The 18315-nt window shown below is 47.7% G+C and overlaps 1 protein-coding gene across 4 annotated transcripts in view; it reads right to left on the bottom strand.

Annotated features, from left to right (window-relative positions):
• The window catches only part of CRTC1 (CREB regulated transcription coactivator 1), a 581448-nt gene that overhangs the window by 36062 nt on the left and 527071 nt on the right, over positions 1–18315 (bottom strand). The gene's annotated exons all lie outside the window — the stretch shown is intronic.

Here is an 18315-nt window from a genome sequence, read left to right as displayed (position 1 = left end):
ACTACTGTTTGGGCAAATAGCAAGGCTAGGAAGGGAAGGCACGCTATTTGATATTTAGTGGGAAATTTTTGCTAGAATAGATTGAGGAGAGCCCTTAAGATGCCATAATAGAAAAAAACGCCAACAAGTGACCCATTTTGGAAACTACGCTTTTCAAGGAATTCATATAAGCTTTTAAGCATTTTAAAGCCGATTCACAGAATTTTCTAACATTGGACTATGAAAATGAGAAATTAAATTACATTTTTTTTCAGCTAAAAATGTTGTTTTAGCCCCAAGTTATTACAATAATTTCAAAAGGGATAATAGGAGAAAATAGACCACAAAATTTCTTATGCATTTTCTACTGAGTATGTCAAAACCTCATATGTGGTCAGAAACGACTTTTGAGGCACAGTGCAAAGCTCAGAAAAGAAGGAGTGCCACAATGGAGTGCAGATTTTGTTGGAATGGGTTGCAGGTGCCATGTCAGATTGGCAGACACCCTAAGGCAGGGGTCTCAAACTTGGCTGGGTATATAGGCCGCACATGGAAAAAATTTGAATTTGGGGGACCGCATTCTTTGCAGGTCAAAGTGACATTTTTAGTGATACCATTTTTTTTTTTGTATACACCGTCTGAACATTTTTGCTGTGTTTATTTTATTTACAGCTTGGGTCATTATGGAGGTGGCGATAATAAACGTGCACTTTTTTGTGTTTACTTTAGTTTATATATAAAACAGCATTTTTAGTGGCAAAATAGTTTTTCATGCTTTATTTATTTTTATTTTTTTTTAATTTTTACAATTTTCTTTCCTCCAATTGGCCACATACAGTAATATTGTTTTACAATTAGCACCATATAGTAATTCTGGCAAACATCTAGTAATGTGCCCCATCCTGGTGGTCCCAATCTTGTAATAATATGCCCCATCCTGGTGGTCCCGATCTTGCAGTAATGTCCCCATCCTGGTGGTCCCCATGTTGTAGTAATGTGCCCCATCCTGGTGGTTCCCATCTTGCAGTAATGTGCCCCATCCTGGTCCCCGCCTTGTAGTAATATGCCCCATCCTGGTGGTCCCCATCTTGCAGTAATGTGCCCCATCCTGGTCCCCACCTTGTAGTAATGTGCCCCACCGTGGTCCTCGTCTTGGAGTAATGTCCCCCATTTGGTAGTAATGCCCCATCCTAGTGGTCCCCATCTTGTAGAATTCTCCCCTGCACTGTTCTTCACACACACATAAAAGAGAAAAAAAAAAGATTCTTCTCACTTGTCCTCCGTTCCCTCGGCGTCCTTTGTACACATGCGGCCCACAGGCAAAGACCCCTTGACAATCCCGACCTGGTCCAGGAGGAGCCGCCGACAGCAGCGCTGCATTGCCGCGCAGAGACTGTCTCCCAGCACAGCATTTCCAATGCCAGGCGCCGGCCAATCAGAGGCCAGCAGCTGACGTCATATGCCACTGCGCTGGGATGCAGATATCAGCTGCTGGCTTCTGATAGGCCAGCGGCTGGAATTGGAAATGCTGTGCTGGGAGACAGTCTCTGCAAGGCAATCCAGTGCTGCTGTCAGCGGCTCCTCCTGGACCAGGTCAGGATCGTCAAGGGGTCTGTGCCTGCGGGTCGCTTGTTTGAGACCTCTGCCCTAAGGTGTCACCCCGGCAGACCTCTCTCATAAGTGACCTCCTTTTAAGAACTACATCCACTCAGTTAATTCATCTAGGGGTGCAGTGAGTATATTGACACCACAGACATTTTATAAAATTTTATACCAGTGGGTGATAAAGAAAAAATAGTTAAATTTTTCCCACTAAAATGTTATTTTATCTCCAGATTTAACATTTTCACAAAGGAAAATTGGTCAAAAAGGCCCCATAATTTGTTGCACAATTTCTCCTGAATGTGGCAAAATCCTATAGAAGAAGGAGCTCTATTTGACTTTTAGAGCACATATTTCCCTATAATAGTTTACATTTAAAGAGCACCAAAACCTCTCTCAAGTGACTTTAGTTTTGGAAACTACACCCCTTTTACAGGTGTAGTGATTATTTTTACGCCATGGGTGATTTTCAGAAACAAAACAGGTAGTGGATGTTGCAAAGAGACATTTCCAAATATGCCATGTTAGTGCCCAATATATTGTTCCCAGCTTGAGCTTCTGGAGACACATTCAATAAATTGAGTCTGCTCGCTACAGTAATATCAAACATGTGAAAGTTTGCCATGGGGTTCAGAGGGGAGGGGCATTTGGGAGCACATATTTTGCTGGATTTCTGTTGAGGGAGGTGGGGTCCACGTCACTTATCTACAGCCTTTGTGCTTACAGTAATGTGGACACCCCCTATATTTCCAATAAAAACGGGGACTTATTTTTGTGAGTTGAGATGAAGCTTTTATTGGTAGCATATTGGGGATCACTCTTAAGGCTCGGTTCACATTTATCCTGTGCTCTACGCTAAGCACTTACATCAGGTTTCCATCTACATCTCAGAGATTCAGATGAAACCCCAGACAGACCTATTCACTAATAAGGCAGGCATAGTCACAGTTATTCTTGACTCTGTCTAGCCTGGTGGGCAGTGCCCGTCTTTGCAGAGGTGCACAAAACTGTGGTCCACCGCACTTTCACGCACCATTGAAAAGACGGACAATGTTCGGATCATAGGCCAGACGGCAACCACAGTGTCTTCATCTGCCTCATTACAGTGAATTTTCAGTCAGGGGTATTATCTGAGTAACGTATTTCTGAGATTTACTTGGAAACCCTGATTTAAGTGCTCAGCATAGAGCAAAGGATAAATGTGAGCCGAGCCACATTGTGATCTTTGGGAGGCAAAATGAACAAATAAAATGCAGTTTAAGAATTGCTTTTTTTATGCTGTTCATCATTCGGTATAAGTGTTAAGACAGCTTCATTATTCTAGTCAGTATGATTATGGTGATACCAGATTTGTATAGTTTTTTTGAGATTTGGCTACTTTTGCACAAATGTTTTTAATTTTGTTATACACACAAAAAAAGTTTTTCTATCACCATGTTTTGAAAGCAATAATTTTTTTTACCAATAGTGTTATGTGTGGGCTTGTTTTTTGCGGGATGAGTTGTATTGATATAATTTTGAGCTGCACAACATTTTTTGATCGCTTTCTATTCTGATTTTTGGGACACAAAGTGAACAAAATGCAGGAATTCAGGAATTTTGTTTTTCTTTATGGCGTTCATCGTGTGGTAAGAGTGATAAGACGCAGAGATACTAAATATGTATATTTTTTTGTTAACTTTTTTTTTTTTTTTAAGACCAATGGTGCTTATAACTAAACAATGGGTTAATTTTCAAACATTGTTTGAAATTATATTAACCCCCTTAACCCTCCAAGCCTGTTTTCACCTTCATGACCAAGCCAAATTTTACAATTCTGACCACTGTCACTTTATGAGGTAATTACTCTGGAACGCTTCAACGGATCGCACTGATTCTGAGATTGTACTTCATGATAGTGGTAATATTTGTTCGATATGACTTGCGTTTATTTGCAAAAAAAAAACGCTAATTTGGCGAAAATGTAGAAAATTTATAAATTTTCAAACTTTTGATTTTAATGCCCTTAAATGAGAGATATGTCACACAAAGTAAATAATTAATAAATAACATTTCCCACATGTCTACTTTACATGAGAACAATTTTTGAAACATTTCTTTTGTTAGGAAGTAATAATGGTTAAGTTGACCAGCGATTTCTCATTTTTCCAACTAAATTTGCAAAACCATTTTTTTTTTTTTTTTAGAGACATCACATTTGAGGTGACTTTGAGGGGCCTACATGACAGAAATACCCAAAAGTGACACCATTCTAAAAACAACACCCCTCCAGGTGCTCAAAACCACGCAAGAAGTTTGTTAACCCTTCAAGTGCTGCTTTACAGGAATTAATGGAGTGTGGAAGGAAAAAATGAACATTTAACTTTTTCTCACAAAAATTTTACTTTAGACAAAACTTTTTTATTTTCGCAAGGGAAACAGGAAAAAAAGTGGACCCCAAAATTTGTTGTGGAATATCTTCTGAGCGTGCTGATACCTCATATGTGGCGGAAAACCACTGTTTGGGCGCATGGCAGGGCTCGGAATGGAAGGAGTGTCATTTGACATTTATACTTAAAAGTTTGCTGGAATAATTAGCGGACGCCATGTCGCATTTGGAGAGCCCCTGATGTACCTATACAATGGAAACCCCCCACAAGTGACCCCATTTTGGAAACTAGACCCCTCAAGGAACTTATCTGGATGTGTGGTGAGCACCTTGAACCCCCAGGTGCTTCACAGAAGTTTATAACAGAGCAGTGAAAATAAAAATAAAAAATCAAATTTTTCTCACAAAAATGTTTTTTTTAGTCCCAATTTTTTATTTTCACAAGGTTTACAGGAGAAAATGAACCCAAAAATGTACTGTGCATTTTATTTTGAGTACGTACATACCCCATGTGAAGGGGATTACTACTGTTTAAGCACACGGCAGAGCTCAGAAAGGAAGGAGTTTTGGAACGCATCTAAGGGCTCATACACATATGTGAGAAAAAAAGTTACGATAGCTGGACCGAAAAAAAGGACGAGTGTTATGCGATTTCCTCACCTAGCATCCATATGACATCCATATGCAATACGATTTTAACATGGGCTTTTACATAGGGGAATTGTCTAGGATATAGATATAGAGACAAATATCTATAGATATATATCTATAATATAATCGTACAAGTGTCCCTCTGTCTGAAGCCTTTATAGACAGCGCAAGAGCGACACGCCTGCGCAGTCTGGTTCCAGACAGAAGAACACATGGAGCTGTTACAGGTAAGAGGAGTGTGCATGGCGTCAGAGATTGTGGTATGCGTAGACACTGAACGCATACTGCGATATCCGGCGCCATACTTACATACTTACCTGACCGGGAGGAGTGTTGCCGTGGCATCTCTCTTCTTGCCAGAGACCGGGGCAGGAGTGAAGGCGTCAGAATCGGCGCATGCGCATAGCGCTATCCGGCGCCATTTTACTGAAGACACATTTGCAGTGTGTCTTCAGCAAAATTGCTCCGGACAGCGCGGTATGGGCATGCGCGAACTCCGGCGCCACACTCCTCCCCCGGCCTCCAGCAGAACAGGACACAGCAGCGCTGGAGCACAGGGAAGAAAGGTAAGTATAAGTGTTTTGGTTTTTTTGTATGTTTTATGTGTGCAGCGTGAAAGGGATGAGGGGACCACACATACCAGGATTGGGGGATGAGCGGGCCACACATACCAGGATTGGGGGATGAGGGGCCCACACATACCAGGATTGGGGGGTGAGGGGTACCATGCATACCAGGATTGGGGGGTAAGGGGACCATACATACCAGGATTGGGGGTGAGGGGGGCCATGCATACCTGGATTGGGGGGTGAGGGGACCATGCATACCAGGATTGGCGGTTGAGCGGGGCCATGCATACCAGGATTGGGGTTGAGTGGTGCCATGCATACTAGCATTGGGGATGAGGGGTGCCATGCATACCAGGATGAAGGGATGAGGAGTGCATGCATACCAGAATAGGGATGAGGGGGCCATACCATACCAGGAATGGGGATGAGGGAGCCATGCATACCAGGATGAGGGGTTGGGTGCCATGCATATCAGGACTGCGGGATGAGGAAGCCATACATACCAGGATTGGGGGTGAGGGGGGCCATGCATACCAGGATTGGGGGGTGAGGGGACCATGCATACCACGATTGGGGGGTGAGGGGGGCCATGCATACCAGGATTGGGGAGGAGTGGTGCCATGCATACCAGTATTGGGGGGTGAGGGGTGCCATGCATACTAGCATTGGGGATGAGGGGTGCCATGCATACTAGGATGAAGGGATGAGGAGTGCCATGCATACCAGAATAGGGATAAGGGGGCCATACCATAGCAGGATTGGGGATGAGCGAGCCATGCATACCAGGATGAGGGGTTGGGTGCCATGCAGATCAGGACTGGGGGATGAGGAAGCCATACATACCAGGATTGGGGGATGAGGGGTGCCATACATACCAGAATTGGGATGAGGGGTGCCATGTACACCAGGATGAGGGGTACCATACATAACAGAATAGGGATGAGGGGTACTATTCATACCAGGATAGGGATCTGGGGGGGCCATGCATACCAGGATCCAGATGACGGGCCATGCATATCAGGATAGGGATAAGGGGTACCATGTATACCAGGATGAGGGATGGGGTGCCATGCATACCAGGATAGGGATGAGGGGTACCATGCATACCAGGATGAGGGGTACCATACATACCAGGATAGGGATGAGGAATGGGGTGCCTTGCATACCAGGATTGGGTATGAGGGAGCCATGCATACCAGGATAAGGGGCGCCATGTATGCCAGGACTTGGATGAGGGGTGCCATGCATACCAGGATTGGGGATGAGGGGTGCCATGTATACCAGGATTGTGGGTGAGGGGTGCAATGCATACCAGGATTGGGGGTGAGGTGTACCATGCATACCAGGATTGGAGGTGAGGGATGCCATGCATACCAGGATTAGGGGTGAGGGGTGCCATGCATACCAGGATTGGGGGTGAGGGATGCCATGCATACCAGGATTGGGGGTGAGGGGTGCCATGCATACCAGGATAGGGATGAGGGGTACCATGCATACCAGGATGAGGGGTACCATACATACCAGGATAGGGATGAGGGATGGGGTGCCATTCATACCAGGATTGGGTATGAGGGAGCCATGCATACCAGGATAAGGGGCGCCATGTATGCCAGGATTTGGATGAGGGGTGCCATGCATACCAGGATTGGGGATGAGGGGTGCCATGCATACCAGGATTGTGGATGAGGGGTGCCATGCATACCAGGATTGGGGGTGAGGGATGCCATGCATTCCAGGATTAGGGGTGAGGGGTGCCATGCATTCCAGGATTGGGGGTGAGGAATGCCATGCATACCAGGATTGGGGGTGAGGGGTGCCATGCATACCAGGATTGAAGGTGGGGGGTGCCATGCATACCAAGACTCGGGGTGAGTGCTGCCATGCATACCAGGATAAGGATGAGGGGAGCACATAATAGTATTGAGGAGCACAAATACCAGGATGGGGGCAGCACAAATACTGGGATGGGGGCAGCATATACCAGCATGGGAGACCATATACCAATAAAAATGCTCACCACCCGGGTGTAGAACGGGCTCAATAGCTAGTAGATATACACTGCTCAAAAAAATAAAGGGAACACTCAAATAACACATCCTAGATCTAAATGAATGAAATATTCTCATTGAATACTTTGTTTTGTACAAAGTTGAATGTACTGACAACAAAATCACACGAAAAATCATCAATGTAAACGAAATTTATTAACCAATGGAGGCCAGGATTTGGAGTCACCCCCAAAATTAAAGTGGAAGAACACACTACAGGCTGATCCAACTTTGATGTAAGGTCCTTAAAACAAGTCAAAATGAGGCTCAGTAATGTGTGTGGCCTCCACGTGCCTGAATGACCTCCCTACAATGCCTGGGCATGCTCCTGATGAGGTTGCGGATGGTCTCCTGTGGGATCTCCTCCCAGACCTGGACTAAAGCATCCGCCAACTCCTGGACAGTCTGTGGTGCAACGTGACCTTGGTGGACGGAGCGAGACATGATGTCCCAGATGTGCTCAATCGGATTCAGGTCTGGGGAACGGGCAGGCCAGTCCATAGCTTCAATGCCTTCATCTTGCAGGAACTGCTGACACACTCCAGCCACATGAGGTCTGGCATTGTCCTGCATTAGGAGGAACCCAGGGCCAACTGCACCAGCATATGGTCTCACAAGGGGTCTGAGGATCTCATCTCGGTACCTAATGGCTGTCAGGCTACCTCTGGCGAGCACATGGAGGGCTGTGTGGCCCTCCAAAGAAATGCCACCCCACACCATTACTGACCCACTGCCAAATCGGTCATGCTGAAGGATGTTGCAGGCAGCAGATCGCTCTCCACGGCATCTCCAGACTCTGTCACGTCTGTCACATGTTCTCAGTGTGAACCTGCTTTCAGCTGTGAAGAGCACAGGGTGCCAGTGATGACTTTGCCAATCCTGGTGTTCTGTGACAAATGCCAAGCGTCCTGCACGGTGTTGGGCTGTGAGCACAACCCCCATCTGTGGACGTCGGGCCCTCATACCACCCTCATGAAGTCGGTTTCTAACCATTTGTGCAGACACATGCACATTTGTGGCCTGCTGGAGGTCATTTTGCAGGGCTCTGGCAGTGCTCCTCCTGTTCCTCCTTGCACAAAGACGGAGGTAGCAGTCCTGCTGCTGGGTTGTTGCCCTCCTACGGCCCCATCCACGTCTCCTGGTGTACTGGCCTGTCTCCTGGTAGCGCCTCCAGCCTCTGGACACTACGCTGACAGACATAGCAAACCTTCTTGCCACAGCTCGCATTGATGTGCCATCCTGGATGAGCTGCACTACCTGAGCAACTTCTGTGAGTTGTAGAGTCTGTCTCATTCTACCACGAGTGTGAAAGCACAACCAACATTCAAAAGTGACCAAAACATCAGCCAGAAAGCATTGGTACGGAGATGTGGTCTGTGGTCCCCACCTGCAGAACCACTCCTTTATTGCTTGTGTCTTGATAATGCCCACTAATTTCCATCTATTGTCTATTCCATTTGCACAACAGCATGTGAAATTGATTGTCAATCAGTGTTGCTTCCTAAGTGGACAGTTTGATTTCACAGAAGTTTGATTTACTTGGAGTTATATTCTGTTGTTTAAGTGATCCCTTTATTTTTTTGAGCAGTATATATAGATATATACAGATTGATAGACACATACACAAATTCAGATATATATACAGTGAAGGAAATATTTGATCCCTTGCTGTTTTTGTAAGTTTGTCCACTGACAAAGACATGAACAGTCTATAATTTTAAGAGTAGATTAATTTTAACATTGAGAGATTGATTTTTTTTTGGATATTCTATCAAGAAAATCACATTGCATAAATTAGATAAATGTATTTGTAGTTTGCAGTGAGAAATAAGTATTCGATCCCCTACAAACCATTATGAGTTCTGGCTCCTACAGACCAGTTAGACGCTCCTAATCAACTTGTTACCTGCATTAAAGACAGCTGTCTTACATAGTCACCTGTATAAAAGACTCCTGTCCACAGACTCAATCAGTCAGACTCTAACCTCTACAACATGGGCAAGACCAAAGAGCTTTCTAAGGATGTCAGGGACAAGATCATAGACTTGCACAAAGCTGGAATGGGCTACAAAACCAGAAGTAAAATGCTGGGTGAGAAGCAGACAACTGCTGGTGCAATAGTAAGAAAATGATAGAAATAGAAAATGACTGTCAATCGACATCGATCTGGGGCACCATACAAATTCTCACCTCGTGGGGTATCCTTGATCATAAGGAAGGTGAGAGATAAGCCTAAAACTACACGGGGGAACTTGTTAATGATCTCAAGGCAGCTGGGAGCATAGTCACCAAGAAAATCATTGGTAACACATTACGCCTTAAAGGTTTAAAATCCTGCAGTGACCGCAAGGTACCTCTGCTCAAGAAGGCACATGTGCAGGCCCATCTGAAGTTTGCCAATGAACACCTGGATGATTCTGTGAGTTATTGGGAGAAGGTGCTGTGGTCAGATGAGACAAAAATTGAGCTCTTTGGCATTAAAGGGGTATTCCCATCTCCAAGATCCTATCCCAATATGTAGTAGGTGTAATAATAATAATATTAGCAAATATCTCCGATTAAAAATGTAGTATATTTTTTTCTGATTCGCGATCTCTCTTTCCTCATGGCAGGACCTTAGGTATCCATGGTTACGTCCACAGATAAAGTCACAGTTGCTGCTAGCTAGCTGCTAGTGGTCGTAACCATGGATACCTAAGGTCCTGCGATGCCTGCACATGAGGTAAGAGACATACTGAATCAAAAATACTATACTACATTTCTAATTGAAGATATTTGCTAATATTACTATTATTACACCTACTACATATTGGGATGGGATCTTGGAGATGGGAATACATCTTTAACTCACTTGCCTTGTTTAGAGGAAGATAAATGCTGCCTATGACCCAAAGAACATGGTCCCCACTGTCAAGCATGGAGGTGGAAACATTATGTTTTGGGGGGGGGTGTTTCTCTGCTAAGGGCCAGGACATTCAAAAATAGAATTAGACTTACCGGCAATTCGGTTTCTAAGACCCTCCACGACAGTACCAACAGGAGTAATACCAAAGAAAATCGTTAGGTAGGGACTATAGCCTGCAGAACTTTTCTGCCAAAGGCTAAATTTTTTACAGACATCAAATCTAATCTGTAATGCTTGGTAAAGGTATGAACCGAGGACCAAGTAGCAGCTTTGCAGATCTGCTCGATGGAAGCGCTGGCCCTTTCAGCCCATGAGGTGGACATGGTTCTGGTGGAATGTGTCACGCTCACGCCAGGACTGACTGGCGTGAGTGAGCGTGGTTAGTGGTCCCACTGGGCCACGAATCGAGGAGTGTCTGGAGGGGCGTGACTAGGGGCTTCGCCAGATCCGACCACAAACACACGGAGGCTTAATCGACTCCATGGTCCGAGGAGGGACGTGGGAGGCGGCCCAGGTGCTACTCCAGGTCAGACCCCGGTCACAGCTGTTGACCCACACTGGGGAATGCAGGAAAGGGCAGGTTTGGCTGGTATGCAGGCGGGCACTGGCAGGCACGGAAGGTATGCAGACTGGTGGGTACAGGCAGGCTCGGCTGGTATACAGACAGGCCGGTACTGGTAGGTAGGAAAACAGGCTGGATAGGGACCAGTACAGACTGGGATACAGGAACAGAGGCGCAGGTGCGGGGGACGAGGGGAGCAGAGGAGAGGAGAGCCGCAGGTGCGGAGGACAAGTGGAGCGGAGCTGCAGGTGCGGAGGACAAGCAGAGCAGAGTCGCAGGTGCATAGGACAAGGGGAGAAGAGCAGAGTGGAGCAGAGCCGCAGGTGCGGAGGACAAGAGCAGAGCGGAGCCGCAGGTGCGGAGGACAAGCGGAGCAGAGCTGAGCAGAGCCGCAGGTGCGGAGGACAAGCGGAGCAGAGCTGAGCAGAGCCGTAGGTGCGGAGGACAAGCGGAGCAGAGCAGCAGGTGCGGAGGACAAGTGGAGCAGAGCAGAGCCGCAGGTGCGGAGGACAAGCGATGCAGAGCAGAGCGGAGCAGAGCCGCAGGTGCGGAGGACAAGCGGAGCAGAGCAGAGCGGAGCAGAGCCGCAGGTGCGGAGGACAAGCGGAGCAGAGCGGAGCAGAGCCGCAGGTGCAGAGGACAAGCGGAGCAGAGCCGCAGGTGCAGAGGACAAGCGGAGCAGAGCCGCAGTGGACAAGCGGTGCAGTGGACAAGCGGAGCAGAGCGGCAGGTGCGGAGGACAAGCGGAGCAGAGCCGCAGGTGCAGAGGTCAAGCGGAGCAGAGCTGCAGGTGCGGAGGACAAGCGGAGCAGGGCAGAGCCGCAGGTGCAGAGGTCAAGCGGAGCAGAGCTGCAGGTGCAGGTGCGGAGGACAAGCGGAGCAGAGCCGCAGGTGCGGAGGACAAGCGGAGCAGAGCCGCAGGTGCGGAGGACAAGCGGAGAAGAGCCGCAGGTGCGGAGGACAAGCGGAGCAGGGCAGAGTCGCAGGTACGGAGGACAAGCGGAGCAGACCAGAGCGGAGCAGAGCCGCAAGTGAGGAGGAAAAGCGGAGCAGAGCCGCAGGTGCGGATGACAAGCGGAGCAGAGCGGAGCCGCAGGTGCGGAGGACAAGCGGAGCAGAGCAGAGCCGCAGGTGCGGAGGACAAGCGGAGCAGAGCAGAGCGAAGCAGAGCCGCAGGTGCAGAGGACAAGCGGAGCAGAGCAGCAGGTGCAGAGGACAAGCGGAGAAGAGCCGCAGGTGCGGAGGACAAGCGGAGCAGGGCAGAACGGAGCAGAGCCGCAAGTGAGGAGGAAAAGCGGAGCAGAGCCGCAGGTGCGGAGGACAAGCGGAGCAGAGCGGAGCCGCAGGTGCGGAGGACAAGCGGAGCGGAGCAGAGCCGCAAGTGAGGAGGAAAAGCGGAGCAGAGCCGCAGGTGCGGAGGACAAGCGGAGCAGAGCGGAGCCGCAGGTGCGGAGGACAAGCGGAGAAGAGCAGAGCCGCAGGTACGGAGGACAAGCGGAGCAGAGCAGAGCCGCAGGTGCGGAGGACAAGCGGAGCAGAGCAGAGCCGCAGGTGCAGAGGACAAGCGGAGCAGAGCGGAGCAGAGCCGCAGGTGCGGAGGACAAGCGGAGCAGAGCCGCAGGTGCGGAGGACAAGCGGAGCAGAGCAGAGCAGAGCGGAGCAGAGCAGAGCGGAGCAGAGCCGCAGGTGCAGAGGACAAGTGGAGCAGAGCGGAGCAGAGCCGCAGGTGCGGAGGACAAGCGGAGCAGAGCCGCAGGTGCGGAGGACAAGCGGAGCAGAGCCGCAGGTGCGGAGGACAAGCGGAGCAGAGCCGCAGGTGCGGAGGACAAGCGGAGCAGAGCCGCAGGTGCGGAGGACAAGCGGAGCAGAGCCGCAGGTGCGGAGGACAAGCGGAGCAGGGCAGAGCCACAGGTGCGGAGGACAAGTGGAGCAGAGCAGAGCCGCAGGTGCGGAGGACAAGCGGAGCCAAGCAGAGCCACAGGTGCGGGCACACAGGACAGGGTTCTGTTCACATGGAACAGACTGGGAAACACAGGAAGATAGCTAGAACACAGGAGGTAGATACGGAGGCAGGAAAACGGGACAAGCAGAACCAGGTACACACAAGGTACTTGCAATGAAGTAGCGAGTGGACACAAAACTCACTAACAGAAGTACAAAGACAACGAGTAGGAGTTAGGTACTGGTTCAGACACTGCAGGAAAAGGGAAGGTTCAGACATAGAGACAAACAGGTAACGGGCTAGGACACAGTTCAGACAGGAACTGACACTGGAACGAGATACAGAAATGAGCCTGGGCATACAGCCCCCAGGGTGGCGGAAAAGGCTAGAAATCACAGATAGAGGTAACGGGCCTGGGTACTCAGCCCCCAGGGTGGCGGAAACAAACAAAATACAGGACAGGACCTGGCAATTCAGTTTCCCAGAACACACTGAAGGAAAGTGTTGCTCAGGCACCTCCCACTGGGTGGGGGAGGTTTAAGTATCCAGTGACTAACAGCAATAGGCTGGCGATGCATTAGGACTTCGCACACTGTGACTTTAAGAATCAGGAAGTACCAGCGCCACCGCCCTAAGCCAGCAGACATGCACACAGCAAGTAAAGGAGTATAGTGCACAGCCTGGACTGATAGGTAAGTTGGCGGTCTTGCATGGTGGGAGATGGTAAGCCATGCCAGCAAGCCGCCAGGGATGTTAAAGAATGAGCTTTTAGCAACACTGGAGGAGTGACTTTTATACGTTTCTGTGATAGCTTTTTTAATCCAGTTAGGTAGAGAACTTTTGGAGGCTTTCTTCCCTTGGTTTGGTCCACAGTATTGGACAAAAAGATTCTGATCCTTCCTCCAAGGTTCCATCTATTGTAGACCGTAAAGGAGGATTCTTCTGACATCTAGAGAATGGAATTCTGATTCTCTGTTGTCTCTGGGATTTTGACAAAATGATGGGAGAATTATCTCCTGGGACATGTGAAAATGGGATGATACCTTTGGAAGGAAAGAAGGGTCTAGGCGGAAGATTATTCTGTCATCCATGATTCTCAGATTAGGTTCCCTGATAGAAATCTCGCCAACTCTTCTTGCTGTTATTGCTACTAACAGAGCTGCCTTCCAAGATAATTTGTCCATCTGAGCTTGGGTCATAGGTTCAAAGGGAGAGATAGTTAGACCCTTTAGAACTATATTTAGGTCCCAGGTAGAAACCACGATAGGCTTTCTCGGGCATATTCTAGAGGCTGCTGTTATGAACCTCTTTATCCTCCAGTGGTCAGATAGGTTTTGGTCAAAGAATGAACTTAGAGCAGAAATATGGACTTTCAAGGTGCTGGGTTTTAGCCCTTTAGATAGAACGTCCTGTAAAAAATCCAGTATTCTGGCAATATCAGGGTGAAAGGGATCAATAGGAGTAGAACCATACCATGTAGAGAAGGTCTTCCATATTTTGAAATAGATGGCATTAGTGACCGGTTTCCTGCTTTTCTGCAGGGTGTCTATTACAAAATCCAAGAGCCCTTTTGCTTTCAGGATTTAGGCCTCAGAAGCCAGGCTGCCAAGCATAAGCTGTCGGGAGCCTGATGAAATATTGGACCTTGATGGAGTAGATTGTGATCCGGAGGCAGGATAAGAGGGCTTTCTGGGTTTAGAAGGTTCAGAGCCCCAAACCAACTTCTTTTCAGCTATAGAGGGGCGATTAGAATGGTTTTGACCTTGTCCACTATGACTTTTTGCAAGGTCCTCGGCTGTAATGGAATTGGAGGGAATGCGTAGGCCAACCTGAAGCTCCATGGGTGAGAAAATGCATCTACCTTTGTATGATTCTCCCTGGGGTCTATGGGGATAAATATCGATTCACTTTTGTATTCTGTCGATTTGCAAACAGGTCTATGTCTGGGAGTCCCCATTTCCTGGTTATTAGCTGAAACATCCTTGAACGGAGGCTCCATTCTCCCGGATTTATTTCTGTCCTGCTTAGGAAGTCTGCCTGAATATTGTCGGCGCCTTTTAGATGAAGGGCTGATAGAGACAGGAGTAGTGTTGAGCCACCCCTGTAGTGTTCGGGTTCGGTTCGTCGAACACCAGGATGTTCGTGGAACTGTTTGTCGAACACCTTAGAACACCGTCGAACACAGTTAAAACCAATGGCAGGCAAACAAAAACACATAGAAACACATAGAAATCACCTTCAAAGGTGTCCAAAACCTGACAAACTGCTCAGAAGACACTCTCTTTAAAAAAGCTGGCTGGCAATTCAGCGTCATACACCGGTACCCGACAATTTAGACAAGAAGGAATAGAACATCACACATAGATTAGATAGAAACATGTCAGTCACATATATAAGAAGCACAGTGACAGTGTTGGTTACTGTACTTGTCATTTAGTGTTAAAGGATTTACTAAAAAAAATATTAGTTTTTTCATGCACCATCTCTTTAAAAAAGCCGGCCGGCAATTCAGCAGCGGTACCCGACAATTTATAACAGAAAGAATAGAGCATCACACATAGATTAGATAGATAGAAACATGTCAGTCACATATATAATAAGTACAGTGATAGTGTTGATTACTGTACTTGTCATTTAGTGTTAAAATAAAGGATATTTGCGGATGACTGCTCCCCAACCTCTTTTGCTGGCATCTGTTGTTAGAGAAGAGATCGGGTGCGGAATCCAAGCAATCCCTTTGGTCAAATTTCCTGGTGTGAGCCACCAATTGAGAGATACCTTCACATGGTGGGGAAAAGATATTTTTGAGTTGAGCATCTCTGGAGACTTGTCCCAGCGAGAAAAGATAAAGTTCTGAAGGATTCATGTATGAGCCTGGGCCCAGGGGACCGCCTGAATGCACGCTGTCATCGACCCAGGACCGACATGGCAAACCTTATGGATACCATCTTTTGGCTCTTTAGTATCTGGATCCTTGATCTCACATTTAACCATTTGGATGCTGGCAGTAAGAACCTCTGGTTTTGAGAATCCAAGAGAATTCCCAAGAAGACCTTTTGAGTTGACGGGGTAAGGTCTGACTTCTCTCGTATTACGATCCAGTCCATGGATCCCAGGATCTGTAGGACTGATTTAAGTTGGTCTCTGAGAACGGAAGAAGATGGAGCCGTGACGAGGAAATCGTCCAGATAAGGGACGATGCAGATATTTTCTTCCCTGATAAATGCAGTTACTTCCGCCATGACTTTTGTTAAGGTCCGGGGTGCTGAGGAGATGCTGAAGGGAAGGACCCTGAACTGAAAATGGCATACGGTCTGATTCAGAGAGAAAGCAAATCTCAGATAACGCTGGTAATCTGGGTGGATGGGCTCATGGTAATATGCGTCTTTTAGGTCTATGGTAGCAATGACAACGTTTTTCTCGATCAGAGAAACCGTGGATTTTACAGACTCCATTTTGAATCTTTGATAAAGAATATATTGATTAAGCAGCTTCAGGTTGTTAATAACCCGGTGGGTTCCATTTTTTTTTTTTTTTTACCAGGAACAATCTTGAGTAATGTGCCTTGCCCTGCTTCTGGCATGGGAGTAATTACTGCTGAGGATAGCATTTGCTGAAGCTCTGATGTTAGAACTTTCTTGAGTTTTGCTGATAGGAGAGATGTTATTTCCAGTCTCTGAGGAGGAAAATTCTATTTTTATTCCTGACCTGACCCAGTCTAGGATCTTGCGGTTTGATGTTATCTTCCCCCATTGCCTGAAAAATCCTGAGATTCGGCCCCCTTCTTGTCTGGCGTCATTGCCTATCAGAACGTTGGGACTGAAAAATGTTTTTTTACCTCTACCCGCTTTGGGGTAGCTCCAACAACCTGATTTACCCTTTACTATGTATGAGGGATTATGTGTTTGAAGGGGACAAAATGGCATCTTTTTGGGTGTTTTAGGTGCGGGAAGACATTTCTTTTTATTGGACAATTTCTCCAATAAATTGTCCAGTGCTGGACCAAACACGTTCTCCCCTTTGAAAGGTATGGAGCATAACTTGGATTTAGAAAGGATGTCACCACTCCACATCTTTAACCATAGAGCTGTTCTTGCGGTTTTGGAGAGAACCGAAGTTCTTGCTGCAATCCGGACAGATTCAGCGGAGGCGTCCGCCAGGAATCCCGCTGCCTTCTGTAAGAGGGGTAGACAGTCCAGAAGATCTTCTCTGTAAGTAAAGCTCTGGATATGATCTTCTAACTAATGTAACCAGCGGAACAGGGTTCTTGTGACACAGGTGGAGGCGACGTTTGTTCTTAGGGCAGCAGCTGATGTCTCCCATGACTGTAAAACTGTCCATCTTAAACTGTCCATCTTACGATCAAGTGGACCCTTAAGCTGAGAGGAGTCTTCAAAGGGTAGGGTAGTCCTTGTCGCTATCCTGGGCACCTGAATGTCGACTTTAGGAATCTCTGTCCAGCATTTAGAGATGTTTTCATCTAAGGGAAAGCGATCCTTTTAGGTGAGATGGGATGTTCAGTCTTTTTCTGGAAATTCCCATTCATCCAGAATTAAATTCTGGACGTTGTGAATGGGGAACACCATTCTCTTCCTTGATCTCAATCCCCCAAACATCTAGTCTTGGCGTTTTTTCTTCTTCCACGCCCATTGCGTTTGTGGCGGCAAGTAAAAGTTCCTCCATGTCATCAGAGGAGAGGAAGAATTTCCTATCCTCCTGATCAGTACTGATGTCTGGAATGACCTCGCCTTCTTCTAACCATTCCTCCTGAGCTGAATTTTCTGCCTCAGAGTATGAGGAATTTTCTGGGGCGTACTTCTGCTTTTTTGATACTGAGGGACCCCCCGAAAAAGATTGTGAGAAGGTGGCTAAGGACAACTGGATCTCCTGGCGCACCATTCCCCTGACTTCATCCATTAGGGATGGTTGTTCCTCATGGACAATCTTCTCCGTACACGACTGACATAGGGCCTTTTTGTGGGTGGGAATTTCTTATTGCAAATGGCACATCTGCGACTTGCAGGTTTTTCTTTTGATTTCGGTGCAGGATCCTTGTCACCCTAAAATAATAAGTGGAAGACATAAGAACGGATCCTGCACCGAGACGGACTTACCCTTCCCAGACATACACACTGGGCCAGGGTTTTGCGCTGGGCTCTGCAGATGCAGCTTTAGGGGCAGACACACCATCTTTAGAACCTCAGTCCTACCTTATAGTGTCTTCCATCAGGGTCCTTTTATACCTGAACCGAGATCCAGCGCTGTCCTCATCCAATAGGATGAGGCCCCCCCTCTCCTAATGTTAGGTCCTCCAATCCTGATTATTGCGCTTTTTTTTTTAAATTTCAAATTTCCCGCCAAAATGGCGGTGCGTTGCACCCTGGAACGCGCCCAAAGGTGATGTCGAGGCCATTGAATGGACCGGCAAGCGTCTCTTCCTATGCGCTCTCCTTGCGGCCGGCTATACACCGGAGGAGAGCGTTGTGTGCAGGTAGAGGGGGAGACATCGCAACTGGCTGGGGAGCTACGAGAGGCCCCCAGCCAATATCTTCTCACCATCCAGCATGGTGCGGTCCCGCCGGGAGGCAGGAGCAGCAGACATGGAAGAAAGGCACAGGGCGGGCGATCGATCCACGGCTGCCCGGCTGAAAGATACTGATTTTTGGGGAAGCTGATTGCCGGCCACAGC

Source organism: Phyllobates terribilis, unplaced genomic scaffold (genome assembly GCF_046119375.1).
Source record: "Phyllobates terribilis strain yellow unplaced genomic scaffold, ASM4611937v1 Scaffold_1__5_contigs__length_1240528914, whole genome shotgun sequence".
NCBI lineage: Eukaryota > Metazoa > Chordata > Amphibia > Anura > Dendrobatidae > Phyllobates > Phyllobates terribilis.
This window is presented reverse-complemented; position numbering and strand designations above follow the sequence as displayed.